Source organism: Mirounga angustirostris, unplaced genomic scaffold (genome assembly GCF_029215605.1).
Source record: "Mirounga angustirostris isolate CCGP_5_RB_7025 unplaced genomic scaffold, mMirAng1.0.hap1 SCAF_9, whole genome shotgun sequence".
NCBI lineage: Eukaryota > Metazoa > Chordata > Mammalia > Carnivora > Phocidae > Mirounga > Mirounga angustirostris.
In genome coordinates this window covers 110,218,525-110,232,956 of record NW_026991717.1, presented here as the reverse complement: position 1 = coordinate 110,232,956, position 14,432 = coordinate 110,218,525, and positions in this window count along the sequence as shown.

The window sequence follows — 14,432 nt, the reverse complement described above, 5'->3', positions numbered from 1 at the left end:
TGAGATGATTTTTGTTCTTCTGTATCTGATGTGAGCATGCTTTACAAGCTCAAAGACAAGGCCTGGTGGTGGCCCCAGAATATTTGAATTGGAACTCTCTCGGGAACTCAAAGTAGTTATGTTTATCTTTTAGCCTTTCCTGCTTCTTCTGGGACTTCCTCCTCTCTCATGACTGCAAGCTATTCTCTCATTAGATATATACATATATAAGATATGGTTCCATTGCCTATGTAAGAGGACTGCTCTGGATGGTCTTGTAATGATCCTCTTGTCCCCACCTCCTTCACATCTCCCTCCCCGTCCATTGACATGTTTGGGATGGGGACATTAAAGGTCAGCCATAGGCTTGCCCCAACATGACTCATGGGACAGTCCAGATCCTCTAGAAAGCAGATATCAAGGCAGGATTTTATTAAGGGAAATGTCTGGGGAAATGTCAGAGACAGAGAGGGAGCTGAGAGTCTGCCAGAGCCATCAGATCAGGATGCGAGTCTGACCTTGAGTGAAGGAGAGAGGAAATAGAGGTTGGATGGAAATACCCAAGAGTGTTGAGAAGGTTAAGGGAAGTTCTATGGAAAATTTGGCGAGGCTCTGGGGGAGTCCTTGGGCCAAAGTCACCTGTCAGAGGAACCCCATGTCTGCCAGGAGAGAGCCTGCCTTAGACTCCTTGCTGTGCTGAGTCATTGCCTGGGAAGACTGGGAAGACTGGGAAGTCTGGGAAGTCATTGCCAGTAGGAAGAGTGGCCTTGGCATTATGGCATGATGTATTTTAGTGGGTGTCAGAGCCAGCAGAAGCTTGGGGTCCTTGGTCAGTTACATTTCCTGCTGTTGGAAGTTTGAGAGGCCCATTCTGATGGCTGCCACAGCTTATGATTCATTCAGAAGTTGGTTTAGAAAACATGCCTCCTCTATGCAACAGATGGAAATGTTTTCAAGATTCTAAGGAAACATTTGGCAGGACAGATCCCAGTCTCAATTACTGTAATTTCTTTCCAGAATGCTGGCTGTCTTCTATGTGGATGAAGTCATAGAAGAAATGACGTTTGGGGAATGGGGTGAATTCTGTTCTTCTGTATATGATCTGAGATAGTTTTACAAACCCAAAAATGTGCATGAAGTCTGATCATGGACCCATGTATTTTTCCAATTGGAACAATACTAGAAAATCAAGGCCATAGAGTAGTTAAGTTTATCTCTTCGCCTGTCCTATTTCTTCTCTTGCTTCTATCGACCTTGTGCCAATACTGTGCAAGATGTTGATGACTCTGGTGAACTAGACACAGGTTCTGCCCTTAAAGAACTTAAATAATCAAAAGCCAGGTCCACAGTGGGGTAGAAAGGCAGTACAGAGAATTATTAATGATGAAAAAGGCCAGTGTAGAATGCCTAATACGGGAAACGAGGGGAAACTAACACTCACTGAGCATCAATTTTGAGTCAGATATCGTGATGGGGTTTTATATACTTTATTGTATTTAATCTTTACAACAATCCAGTGAAGCAGGTTATTAGCCCCATTTTGCAGATGCACAAGCTGAAACTCAAAAGGTCAAGTGTTTTGTTCTGAATCAAGATCGGCCTGACCCCAAAGTCAATGCTCTTGGAAAGCAAACATTAATAACCATAGACTATGCTTCACAATTGCCAAGTCCCCTGAAGAAATGCATAAAGGACACAGCCTCAGTGTCTCATCCAGTTCTCAGTGTCTCTGCAGCCCATCCAGCATTCAGTAATCCATTCCTCTTTCCCCTTTCATTTTGATTCCCATTATTTCCTGCCCACAAATGCCTTTCCTCTTTCATTCTGGTGTTGATTTCCTTTTGCCACTTTTCTTTTTCCCTCCCTTTGGGCTCTTGCGTTTCTGTCTCCCCCTCTCTTTCCTTCATCTTCCTTGAATTATATCTTCTGTGTCCCATTTCTCTATCTTGGCTCCCTCAGCCTGTCTATCTGTATCATTCATTCTCTGCCTGCCTGTTATATCTCCTAAGAGAGACCCTGGCTTAGAGTACTTGGGCCTCTCTATTTCTGGTTCCACGTTCAGGTTGGGGGGATAGATAGATGATTTTACCTTCTCTCTTGGTTCAGCCTCTTGATGAGAGAGTTAAGGAACTCTTGCTTCTTACTTGTCAATGGAAATGCCCCTCTGAGTATGTGAGAGTTTTGACTTCCTATTCTTGTCATCGTAAGGTTCTGTTTTTGCCACAGGTTACTGTTGCTCTCACAGAACTCATCCTGGTGAAGCCACTCTTCTTTTTTCTCTACCTGGCTCTGTAGGGAAGTAATGGCTTTGCAGATGTGCCAGAAAGATTTGGATGGCGTGGAATGTGGATTTCCCTGTCAGCATTTTTTTTGTTTTGTTTTGTTTTTTGTTTTAATCATTATTGACCTGGGTACAAATTGAATGAGGAAAAACATTCCAAATGGATCTTGCTCCCAGTAAATCTCTTGTGCTATGATCACATGATAATTGCAGGCCTCCTTGCTGGAATGTCCCTTCTCTGCTGATGGGCAAGGTGTCCTGGTTGGCCGTCTTCAGGGAGGAGGAGTGCTGGTTTCAAGGGTAAAAGGGAAGTGTTTAAAATGTTATCTTTAAAAAAAGAAAGTGGTCTCATCATATTTGCTTTTTAAAGGCAGTTTTAGCTTTTGAAAAGACCTATGTTTTCCTTTGAACTGGATAGGAGAAACTAGTGAAACTGTGAATCAATTTTACTCTTTATCTTCATTTTCCTTGATTGTCAGACTCCATCCCAATACCATGTTTGTCTCCCAAGACTGTAGTGGACTGGTTGCCTTCCAAAATTTCCAAATCTCCTTCTTGAAATATCAGCAGTAAAGATGCAGATTACTCTTATATTTTGTGGTAAGCACCTTAACCTTTCCAAAGAATGTAATAATCACAAATGGATTATATAACTCAAGATCTCATTTCTTCTCTATTTAATAAAAACTTAAATGGGTGGAGTTAGGTGGTTCCTTCCAAGTGAATCACCTTTTCTTGGCCCTTGGGCTAGAAGGGCCCTTTCCCATCCCCATGTGAAATGGCTGCTGAAAAGTTAGTGGGACCCAAGACTGAATTAGTGAGCAAGTTATCCAATTCAAGAGGAATAAAAGTTCCATTTTACTTTGTGATAGTGAGCTTGGGGTTCAGACTTGGGAGCCACATTTTTGGAAAATTACCTTGGAAATTGGAAATTGGAAAATTAATAGAGGAGGACAATATGTGGGTGAGGGGGCTGAAACCCCATTATAGAAGGACTGGTGAAGTGACTAGGTTGGGAAAGAGAAGGGTCTGGAGTGGGCAACAGAGGAGAGGCAAATAAAGACAATGTTATACTATACCTATCACAGTGTAGAATTCATCTTCTAATTTAGAGCACAGGACATTGAGATGTACCAGTAATAAGAAGGATCTTTTATTGAATATTTAGTTCTTAAGCTTAGTGGGTTATATTCATTTTTGTTTGTTTTAATCATTATGACAACCTCAGAGGTAGGCATAATTATTCCCATTTATCAGTTAAGAAAACTAAGGCTCAGAGAAGTTAGGAATCCAGCCCAAGGTCAGGCAGTTCATAAAGGCCAGAGCAGAATTCAAACTCAGGTCCCTGTGACTCTAAAGGCAATACCCTTGAGGACAGCACACGTATGTCTCAGAAAGAAGGGATGGTGAGCAAACAGTGCTCGGATGGGGAGAAAAACAAACATTCTTTGTTTTATGAATGGCTGTGTCTGTGTACCTTCCCCCGTGATCTGGTGAGAAGCTTCATTACCTCTTATTTCTATGCATTAGCAAGGTGAATGCATCCCACTCGTCTCCATTTATAGAGCAAATGCTGTGGCATGGGTTCAATGGAAATGTTCTCCTTTGTGTTCCAATCTGTTGTTGATGTGACAAGGACAGAATTGTCAGAGCAGCTCCTAATTAAATAGTTCAGAGCTCTGTTTGGAGGATGTGACTGGATGTGGGACTCACCAGGCAAGTGTTGACATCACAGTTGACACTAATTGGGCCTTTGGCTGGCAGCCTCGGCCCAAAAGAGGGACTGGATAGCAAGGGGAGGGCAGGGCTACCAGGCTTGCTGAAAACACCTTTGAGGCAGACTCGAAGACCATCATTATTGGTCACGAATGGAATTCTCATAGGCACTAGGGTCGAGCTCGTCACTTTTGCTTTTCTCCTTCAAGAGTCAGTGTCCTTCTAGACCCAAGGTACTTTTATTGTGGTTGACGTGCACGCACAGGCTCATGTGTGTGTGAACTCAGGCACTGTGACGGAACATAATAGAGTACCCCGTTGAGGGTGTTTCTGTTATAGAAGCAGGACTAACCTATTGAATTAATCTTCCTCTTTTTGGAATGTGGAAAGTATTCGGGGGACCAGGCCACAAAGCTTTCTGTATAAAAATAAACATGAATTCACGTGCTCGTACCTTAATAGCCAGAGCAGGTGAAAAGACATGAATACGCATATCTTCAGTCCCAGCTTCCATGGCAGGACTTCTTTGTTGCTTTTTCACTGCACTGTGGGTCCTTCCTGGCTCAGGGGCTCAGGGATTTGAGGGCTGGCTCTATTTCATGCCACCTTGAGATGACAAAATACTAACAAATGACAGGTCCTCAAAACAGATTCAGAAATCTGTTAAATATCAGGATTCTGGGTCTGTCACTGATTTGTCTTTATACTTTGCTCCCTGAGATCCTGAAAGAAAAAAAAAATAGTTTGATTTCACAAGGGATGTTTACTATTTTCTCAATTTTATAGATGATGAAGCTGAGGCTGAGAGAATATGAAGGACTTGTGTGAGGTCTTACAGTTGGTAAGAGGCAGGGCAATGACATGTTCCCATTCTTTTGGCCCTAAACTTAATCCTTTTCTGCCATGTGACTTCCCTTATAACATTTTCTTCTCTTACTCCCTTGTTTTCCTGTAGACTTCACCTTGGAAGGCGGTATATATGTTCAGCATTGTCTTCCTTGTCACCACATAATTTTGGTCAAGTTCTCAAACTTGCTTTATATGTTTGATATCATATACATACCCTATAAGAACACAAGGTAATTAAAAAAAAACAAAAAACAATTGAACGGTGGTTAACCTGATCCCCAGATATCACACCATCTGACTTCCAGCAGAGAGACTGCAAGAATTTTGTCTGTGCCTCCTTCCCCGTGACCCTGGGTAAATGAAGGAAGGCATTGTGACTGTCATTCCAACCATCCATCTACAGAAGGTCTGGTATGGATTAGACTGCAGGATTGATGTGTGTCCTATGGAATGAAGGGTGCATATTGAGCATTTGTAAGATTCTAGAAATAATGTGACAATTCCTTTACATACTGGTTTTGACTAGTTGTTCATTTATAATGTAGTTACTGAGTAATGCATTTTTGAAAATGTTCATTTCCTTTTCAATCTCCCTGTATATCTTACATTCAAACCTGCCTTCTGGCCCCAGTGGAATTCCATCAAAGGAAAGGAAGCATATTATTTATTTATTTATTTATTTTGTTGGCACTTGAAGCAATACTTTAAAAGTTTGAATCATAAGTAGTAGTAAAAATGTTTTTATTGTGTGAAGATCTTTCATCTATGGACTTAATAAGTTGTTATATTTCCTAGAAGGATGTTTTCATGCTCCCTGAATCTAGTCTGGGTTACTTGAATTCTGGAATGCCATGTATTCTGGCTTCCTACTCTGCTGCAGGCAGCCTAACTCTATTTCTGAGTGCTATTTTATGGCACAACCATCTTGCCTTTTAGTCACTGGGGCCGCTGGCCTTGTCATGGTTCCTCCTGAAACCCTCCAATGGGCTGAGCTGGGACCCTTCCTGCCAGCTTGCTAGCTCAGGGTGTGTGATCTCAGTCCTGGGGTCCTGCCTCAGGACATGCTCCCTCTGCTTTGGATTTGGCTGCCTGAGCACCAAGTGCATGACTCTTATCTTCTGACTCTGAGAGAACATCAAGTGGATCTGCTTTGAGAAGGAAAAGGATTCATTCAATGAGCTTACTGGCATTTAACACCTTATCAGCCAGGGGTCAGGGGCCTCTGAATTGCAGCTTTCCCTTCATTTTATTCTCGAGGAATATCACCTTCGTGTTTCCGGTTAAAGCGACTTTAGCTTCTCTAAATGCGATGTTTGGTCCACCTGCTTCCTTCCTCCTGAGGAGGGGCAGCCTCTTTGTCTTTCAGGAGTGCCATCTTTGGTGGGCAAGGACATTTCCCTGGGACGCACTGTCTAGCATAGTGAGCTGCAGAAATAGCTCTGAGCTTCTGCTTTCAACACAGATGCAGAAGGGCAGTTATACATGGAATTTCTAGCTCAGGGAAAGGAAAATACTTTTTTTTTATTAGTTTCAGAGGCAGAATTTAGTGATTCATCAGTTGCCTATAACACCCAGTGCTCATTACATCAAGTGCCCTCCTGTTTTAAAAGGAAAGATAACATGCTTTATTATTTGAGTAGCAAATAAATGTTACTTGAGATTTGTGTGTGTGCCTCAAACAATGGTCGTTTTTAAAAGGTTCTTTCATTTAGTCAACAGATATTTAATATGCTTCTTCTATTTAATAATAATGACAAAATTTATAGAGCCCTTACTTGGTGCCAGGACTGTGCTAAGTATCTTACAACAGTATCTTATTTCACCCTCTCAAAAATTCTGTGGAAAAGGTATTATTATCAATCCCATTTAAGAAATGAGGAAAGAATCTAAAGAGATTAGAGAAAATGAAGGGCAAAGAGCTAATAAGTGTTATTGGGGATACCAAAAAGAGATAACCTATGCCTTAGAAATCTAGAATATTAGAATAAGAAGGAGCCCTAGAGATCTCCCATACAACCATCTCATGTTATAGAAAAGCTGGAGAGGTTCAATCGCTCGCACAAGGCTCCTTAGTAACTAGAGGCAACAACCCCCAACTCTTATCCCAGTGTGCCTTCCACTCTATGCGGCCTTCCTCCAGGAGTTAGAATATTATCAAGATGCCACCACTCACCCTGACCCCCAGCATTGTAACAGTGAAAGCGGGCATGTGCTTGATGTAGAAATGAGGGCACATCAGCAGATGGAAAGTGCCATAGGTGCTGAGAGAAGGAGGAGAGCTTTGGGGGCTGCTGCTGTTCCAGGAAGGTCTGGTAGAGCCAGAGGCACTTTGGCTCAACCCAAAGCAGGTGGAAGATCTGAGTGTTTAGAGAGAGAAGAAAACAAGTATTCTAAGGACCAATCTGAACAAAAGCTTTGGGTTTCAGGGAGGGATAAAGAGGAGACATGCTTGGTTGGCAGAGGACTCATGTAAGGGAGTAATAGGAGGCAGATTATTCTGAGGTTTACATGCCACATGTACCAGGGACAGGATGAAGGCAGAGGGAGTGGGTTCTGAAAATAACCTGGATGTGAAATGATGAGGTCCTAGGCAAGAGTGGTGGCCATGGCAGGATGGAGAAAGGGCATTTTCATGTAGCGACAAGATTTAGGGCATTTCAGGGAGAAATACACATTTGGGTAAAGAAGCAGATGCTGGGAGGAGGAGGTTGGGGTGGGAGTAAAGAGCTGTCTTTGGGAAGCAGGAATGACTCGGTTTAACTTTGGGGTTGGAGCCAGGTGCAAGGCCACAGGGCTGAATGCAGCTGATTTGCACCCTATTGATTTTCCTGAGCAGACCATTTTCACCTTATCGATTTTCTCCCATTTATTGGTCTGTGTTTTCTTGTTGGTTAGAGGTCACTTTGTTCCCTTTAGATTCATTTTTGGCCTCTTGCTACTTCCTCTTGTTAGTGTGTGCAGCTCCAGTCATGACTGCCAGCTATTGACCAAATGTGACATTTCCATTTTGGACAGTTTTACTGTTTGGAGAAAAGTTGAGGGTGCAATCAAGAAGTTGAACTTATGGAAGAGCTTGGGCTTAGCTCAGCCATCCTGATGCAAGTGTCACCATGGGTAGTAGCATAGAGAGACTGGATCCCAGGAAAGAGCCACTATCCACATGTTGAATGCTTGGGTGGACCATTAGGGGTAGGCGGGACAGTGACCAGCATTGCCTGCTCATACTGCTTTCTCACTCCCACAGTTACAGCTGAGCCAAGTCTGTTGAATATCGCTTTGAAATGACCCTGGACAAGCTTACTGCATTATCCTGGGTTCAAGTTTCATCCTCTGTAAAGTGAAAAGTTGGTACGGATGTGTGATTCCCACATCTGGCTCTTCCCACTTGTTAAAATCCTATCATTCTTCCCCAACTGGTTCAGATTCAATAGGTCTAGGGTGGAGCCTAGGAGTCAGTATGTCTAATGAACTCTTTAGGTGATTCTAACAAATGGATCTGAGGCCTGTTTTTGTAGACCTCTGGTCTGTGTGTCCCCGAAGATCCTTCTAGTCTTATTTGTTTGCCTTTTTTCTTTGGGTTCAGGGGGTCTTTAGAATGTACTATCTCCCCTTTCAGTGAGGACCTCCTAATTTCCCATGCTTCATATAAGCAAGGCCTTCTTCCCTCTTACATAAAACCTGCTTTTTTACCTTAATAGGCATATAATATACTGTATCACCCATCCTGACACTATATACATTGAAGTCGTATTTCTGTGAAATGACAGTGTTTGGTTCCAGTTAAAGGAATTCCAAGCACCCACAATCAGGGAAAACAACTTAGAGGGTTTGGAATGAGACCGGGTCTTCCTATGAGATAGTCTATATAAGGGCAGCCCAAAATTTGGCTTTTGGCTTCATTTTATTCCCCCCGACCTTCCCAGGGAGAAGATGGGAAACCACAGCATATTTAATTTCTTCCTCCCTATAGATTTTATGCCTCTTGCCAGCTCCCAAATTTAAATAATCTCTAAGCAGTGCAAGTGCTTTGGTCTTATGGAAAAGCCTCCCTGGAGGATTTCTTTCCTAGGAATAATAATAATGGATGATAATGGCAATAGCTATCTTTACTGAGAGTTTACTATGGTCTATATACTCTGTGCTAAGTACTTTCATATAATCATCTCCATTTAATTTTCACAAAAACCATTTGAGGTAGATACAGTGGCTATCTCCATTTGACAGATGAGCAAATGAAGTGTAGAGAGGTTAAGTAATATACCCACAATCTCATAGCTAGTGAGCAGTGGAATAAGTATTAAGTCTAGCTCTCTAAGTCCTTAAGCCTGAGGACTGAATCATCACTGTGCTTGCACTGTATGATCTGATAGAGGGAAGGAAAGAGCAGGGCATGATCAGCAGGAGGCCCTGGATTTGGATCCTCAGATATTTGCCTATATTTCACTGCCTTTCTCTATATACATCTCAAGTCAAAGCAAAGCATAGGTATTTCCTGCTAGGTGCGAAAGAATGTGACAACCAAAAATAGTTTTCCTACTATGTGTTAATTGCAGGTGAATTGTAAAGCTTTTACCTGTATTTGCATATGCAATGTATGCTTTGAGACCAGCATAGAAACCCACTGAACTCTCCTCCCAACCTGGTGTCCTGAGGTTTCTAGTTAAACTCTGTCTGGGATTCTTCTTTCACAAAGTTTAATTCCACTAAGGTTAGGGAACATACTTTGTATGACTTCTATTCTTTAAAATTTGGGTTTTTTTTTTTTAAGATTTTATTTATTTATTTGACAGAGAGAGACACAGCGAGAGAGGGAACACAAGCAGGGGGAGTGGGAGAGGGAGAAGCAGGCTTCCCATAGAGCAGGGTATGGGGCTCCCATACCCTGGGATCATGACCTGAGCCGAAGGCTGATGCTTAACGACTGAGCCACCCAGGCGCCCCTATACCTTAAAATTTGTTAAGATTTGTTTTGTGGTCCAGAACATGGCCTTTCTTAGTGAATAGTCTATGTTCATTTGAAAAGACTATATTTCTACTTTTGTTAAGTTAAATTTCCTATTAATGCCAATTAGCTTAAGTTAGTTGACAGTGCTGGTTCTTACAGATTTTTCTGTTTTCTTATTCTATTAATCACTGATAGAGGCATGTTGAAGCAATTATAATTGTGAATTTGTCTATTTCTTCTTTCATTTTGACTATTTTTTGCTTATGGTTGGTCTTGCTTTTTTATACAATATGACAATGTCTGCATTTTAATTGGTGAATTTAGACCACTTATAATTAGTATGGCTATTGATATGGTTTGCTTTAAAATCTATCATCTAGATAGTTGTTTTCAGTTTTCTCCATCTGTTTAAAAATGCTTCCTCTTTTTTCCCCCTGTTGAATTAAATATATTTTATGATTCCATTTTGGCTTATTATTTATATCTTTTCTTTTAAATGTTTTAGTGACTGCCAACAGATTTGCAATGTACAACTTCCTACATCTATAATTAATCAGAGTCCATCTTCAAATAATATTATACCTTACAACAGTATATTCCCAATTCTTCCATTTTCTTTGTGTTATTTTTTTATATATTTTGCTTTTACACATGATATAAACACACAATGCATTGCTACTATTTTTATGTTAGACAATCAGCTGTTTTTAGAACCATAAAAATAAGAAAAAATGAATTTTATCTTTACCTTCATTTATTCCATTTCAAGAGCTTGTCATTTCTTTGTGTGGATCCACGTTTCTGTCTAGTATCATATTGCTTTTGCCTGAAAATTTTCCTTTAATGTTTTTTATAGTACAGACCTGCTGGTGATGAATTCTCTCAGTTTTTGTTTGTTTGAGAAAGTATTTCTTTTTTTTTTTAAGATTTTTTATTTATTTGAGAGAGAGTTAGAGCATGAGACGGGGGAAGGTCAGAGGAAGAAGCAGACTCCTTGCTGAGCAGGGACCCAATGCTGGGACTCCAGGATCATGACCTGAGCCGAAAGCCATCACTTAACCAACTAGCCACCCAGGCGCCCTTGAGAAAGTATTTCTTCTTAATTTTTGAAAGATATTTTTGCTGGTTATTTTGCTCTTTTCTTTTCATGCTTTAAATATGTCACTCCATTGTCTTCTAGCTTGCTTGGTTTCCGATAAGAAGTCTCCTGTAATTCATATCTTTGTTCCCTTGCATGTGTCTTATCCCCCTGGATCTCTTTAAGATTTTAAAAATTTGCCTTGTGTTTTAAGCATTTTTAATATGATATACCTAGCTTTTTTTTGGCTTTGTATCTTGATAGTATTATTTTCCTCTTTTTTGTATGCCTTGTAATTTTTTTTAAGAAGGTGAACATCTTAAATAGCATAGAGTAGTCTGTAAATTGTTTTTGTGCCTGAAATGAACACAGCTTTCCTTCTGCTAGGCTTTTAGTTAATTGGGTTGGGGTTTGTTGTTTCATGGTTAACCACAGTGCCTTGTAGGCTTAAAATTCCTGTGGCATTGCTTTGTGTTTGGGGGGTGGAGGCTAGTTTGTCAGACGGTTTTTCTTAATGTCTTCTCCATCCTCAGGTTTCAATATTCTCTTTGAGTTGTGCCTTAGACAGAGTCTCTCTCCACATTTGTGTAAGTCTCTCAGCGATATTCGATTGTTATTTGTCACTTGCTGCTTGTTAGCCTGGTCATGGGAAGTGGTGGGGAGTGGAGAGGTGTTCCTTGTCATTCTATTAGACAGTCTCAGACAGGGCTTGTGTGCCTGGGTCTCAGGACTGTGGTGCTCTCAGTGCCTCTGCCCCTCCAGAGAAAGTTCTGGCTCAGCAGGTGTTCCCACCTCACCCAGGAGTCCAGAGTTCTTTTCTATTTTCTTCCTTCAGCTGTAGTAGGTTTTCTTCCATGCCTTAAGGGTGACAGTTTGTGTTGTTCTCCCCTCGATGGTTTAAAACTTTTGTTCTGTTGGGGAGATAGAGCAGTAGGATAAGGGTTAGGTTTCCTGTATTTTCTGCAGAAGTTCCTATTTCCTTCCTATATCCCTGTAGCACAAGGGATGCTTTCTTGGGACTCATGCCAGACTTTTCTGTGAGTGCCCCGTGAGGTTCATGAAGAAGAAACTGCAAGTGGGTGTGGATTTCCTGTAGATCCACTTCCTTCAAGGGGTCCTAAATACTCTCGCCTGCTCCTACTCGACCTTTACCAACTCACTAATAGTTTCAGCTAAGTTCTTCACTGTCCAACAGCCCGAGGTAAGCAGGAGCTCATGACTCATCTCTCCCTGTGGCTGCCTGTCTTTCCTCAGGTTTTAGGTTAGTTGATTGTCCTATCACCTCAACTCCCTAATGGTTTCAAAAGAAGTTTTACATGTGTTGTTTGTCTGGCCTTGTAAAATGATTTTTTGTAAGTGTAGGAGTGATGCTCTTTCTGGCTTCTCCATCTCAGCAGAAACAGGAAGTCTCACCCAGCACTTGTAAGCCTTACTGCTTTTGTACCTATTCACTCTGCCTGAGAGCCCCTCCCCTTGCCTCTACAACTTCTTGCTTGTCTCTGTGACCTCATGTTCTCATCTTCCCAGAAGACAGGGGGCAGGTTTACACAGAGATTAAACCATTAAATTACTTTGTGGATTCATAAACAAAAATCAGAATTATTGTTGGAAGACCTAGACTTTGAGTCTCACCTTTATTCTCAGCAAATCCTTTGTGTTTGAGCCTCGGTTTCCTTGTTTATAAAGTAGGAATGCCAATGTCTGCCCAACTGCCTTTGCCAGGTGAGATAGGGTGTGTGGCCATACCGGACACACTTTAAAAGCTCAGTTCCTATGTATCAACTCAGCAATAGGCCTGTCCTGAAGAAGACCCCACTTTTCTTAGCAACTGAAGAGGTTAGTGGCCCCAGGGTAGCTGGCTTGGTCTTGTGTCAGAGTGAAATATCTAGGGGGAAAAACCCTGCCCTCAGCCAGTAGCCGCAAAGTAGAAAAGGTTGAAGCAAAATGCTGGCCTGGCCCCAGAAACGCCATCTTTTCTATTTTATTTACAAAGCGTGTTGTCAAATACTAAGGAAAATAAATTGATTTCCATCTTTACTGATGTGTTAAAATTGCCGTAACACCTCATATTACCAACTAGATTTACTGTATAAATTGGAACATAGTTGGTACTTCAGGCAGTCACAAATCTACTTTGGGAGGAAACTATCACTCACAGTCCATTGGTTATAAAAATTAGTTAATTCAAGACAAACATTACATCGTCCAATTCCTGGCACAAATCCCTCCAAATGCGCCATGCATTTCTGCTATTAAGCTAAAAGATATATCCATCAGGTCACTTGATTCTCTGCAGACCTGATTTAGATGGTACTTATGCTAGTGTATCCACCAAGAAGAGATAGATCTCATTTATTAAATCTGCCAGGTGGGAACCTAAATGATGGGATTTAGTAATATTGCACTAATCTGTTGCTTTTATTTACTGCTCCCTGTCTTACTGATGTAAATCTTCTCATGGAGAATGTCTTCTAATTCGTTCAGTTTGACTCTCCTCATGAGGAGCAGGGGTAGCTCAGTGTCAGATACATCCTCATGAGAACTAGAATTTTGGAGTGCTTATGTGTAGTGGACAATGTTGGTGTCCAACCTGATCCCCTCGAATAACTTTGTAATGGTGGTGTGTGCATGTGCATGTGCGTATGTTGTGTGCGTGCATGTGTGTTGGGGAGGGAGCAATGTAATATATTGAACCAGATACTGTTAAATGTTTTATATGTAGATTTCACTTAATCTTCACCCCTCGATGGGGTAGGTACTATTATCATTTCTGAGGAAGCTTGCCCCAGGAACTTGCCAAAGATCATGGTGCTAGGAAGTGCTCGTGCTTGGGTATGGCTCCAGAGCCCCTGCTTTGGACCCTTCTGCCATATAAAGTGGGAGATGGCTAGTGGATAGCTAGCCCTGGTCTATGTGGTCGTCTCACTCTTCTTTCCCATTGTTTCTGAGTCCAGTCTGACCTGCAGAATTACCTTCCAACCCTCTTTAAAAAACTGGAACAGTTTTTTGTTGCTGCTTATCTGAAGACCTGTTCAAGTTACATTTTAGATCCTCCAGGATGTGACTGTTACTATTTCAAATACACTGACACAAGTTTTTTTTTATTCCACAGAGTTATTATAGCTAAAGTTTTTGCTGTTGGTCAGGGCATACAAATACCTCCCAGCAAAGAGGGAAGTTAAGAGACAACGGAGAGCTGCCAGTCCAAGCTTTTCCTCTGGATAGTGTGTTCAGAGAAAATAGCATGAAGTATCTCTTCAGCGAGCTAGAAGAGTGACTTCCTGAACGAGTAAAAGGAGACTGTGCTAGTGCAAAAAAGAAAGGAAAAATGAACTAGGTAATAGTAGGAACAGGAAAAGAGGACAACCAAGCACAAAATGCAAGCCAGATACTAAATTTCCCAGCATGGCTTATAGCTGGAGGTGATCACACGAACTACTCTGGGCCAATAAGACGCAAGGGGAAGTCTGCTTTGGTATCTGAAAATGTCTTTGCTTTCCTGATAAAAGGGTACAGGCAGGAGAGGAGAGCTTACCTATTGCCTGCTTCTCCCCCTTGAACTTGTCCGTGGTGCCCCGGGGTAT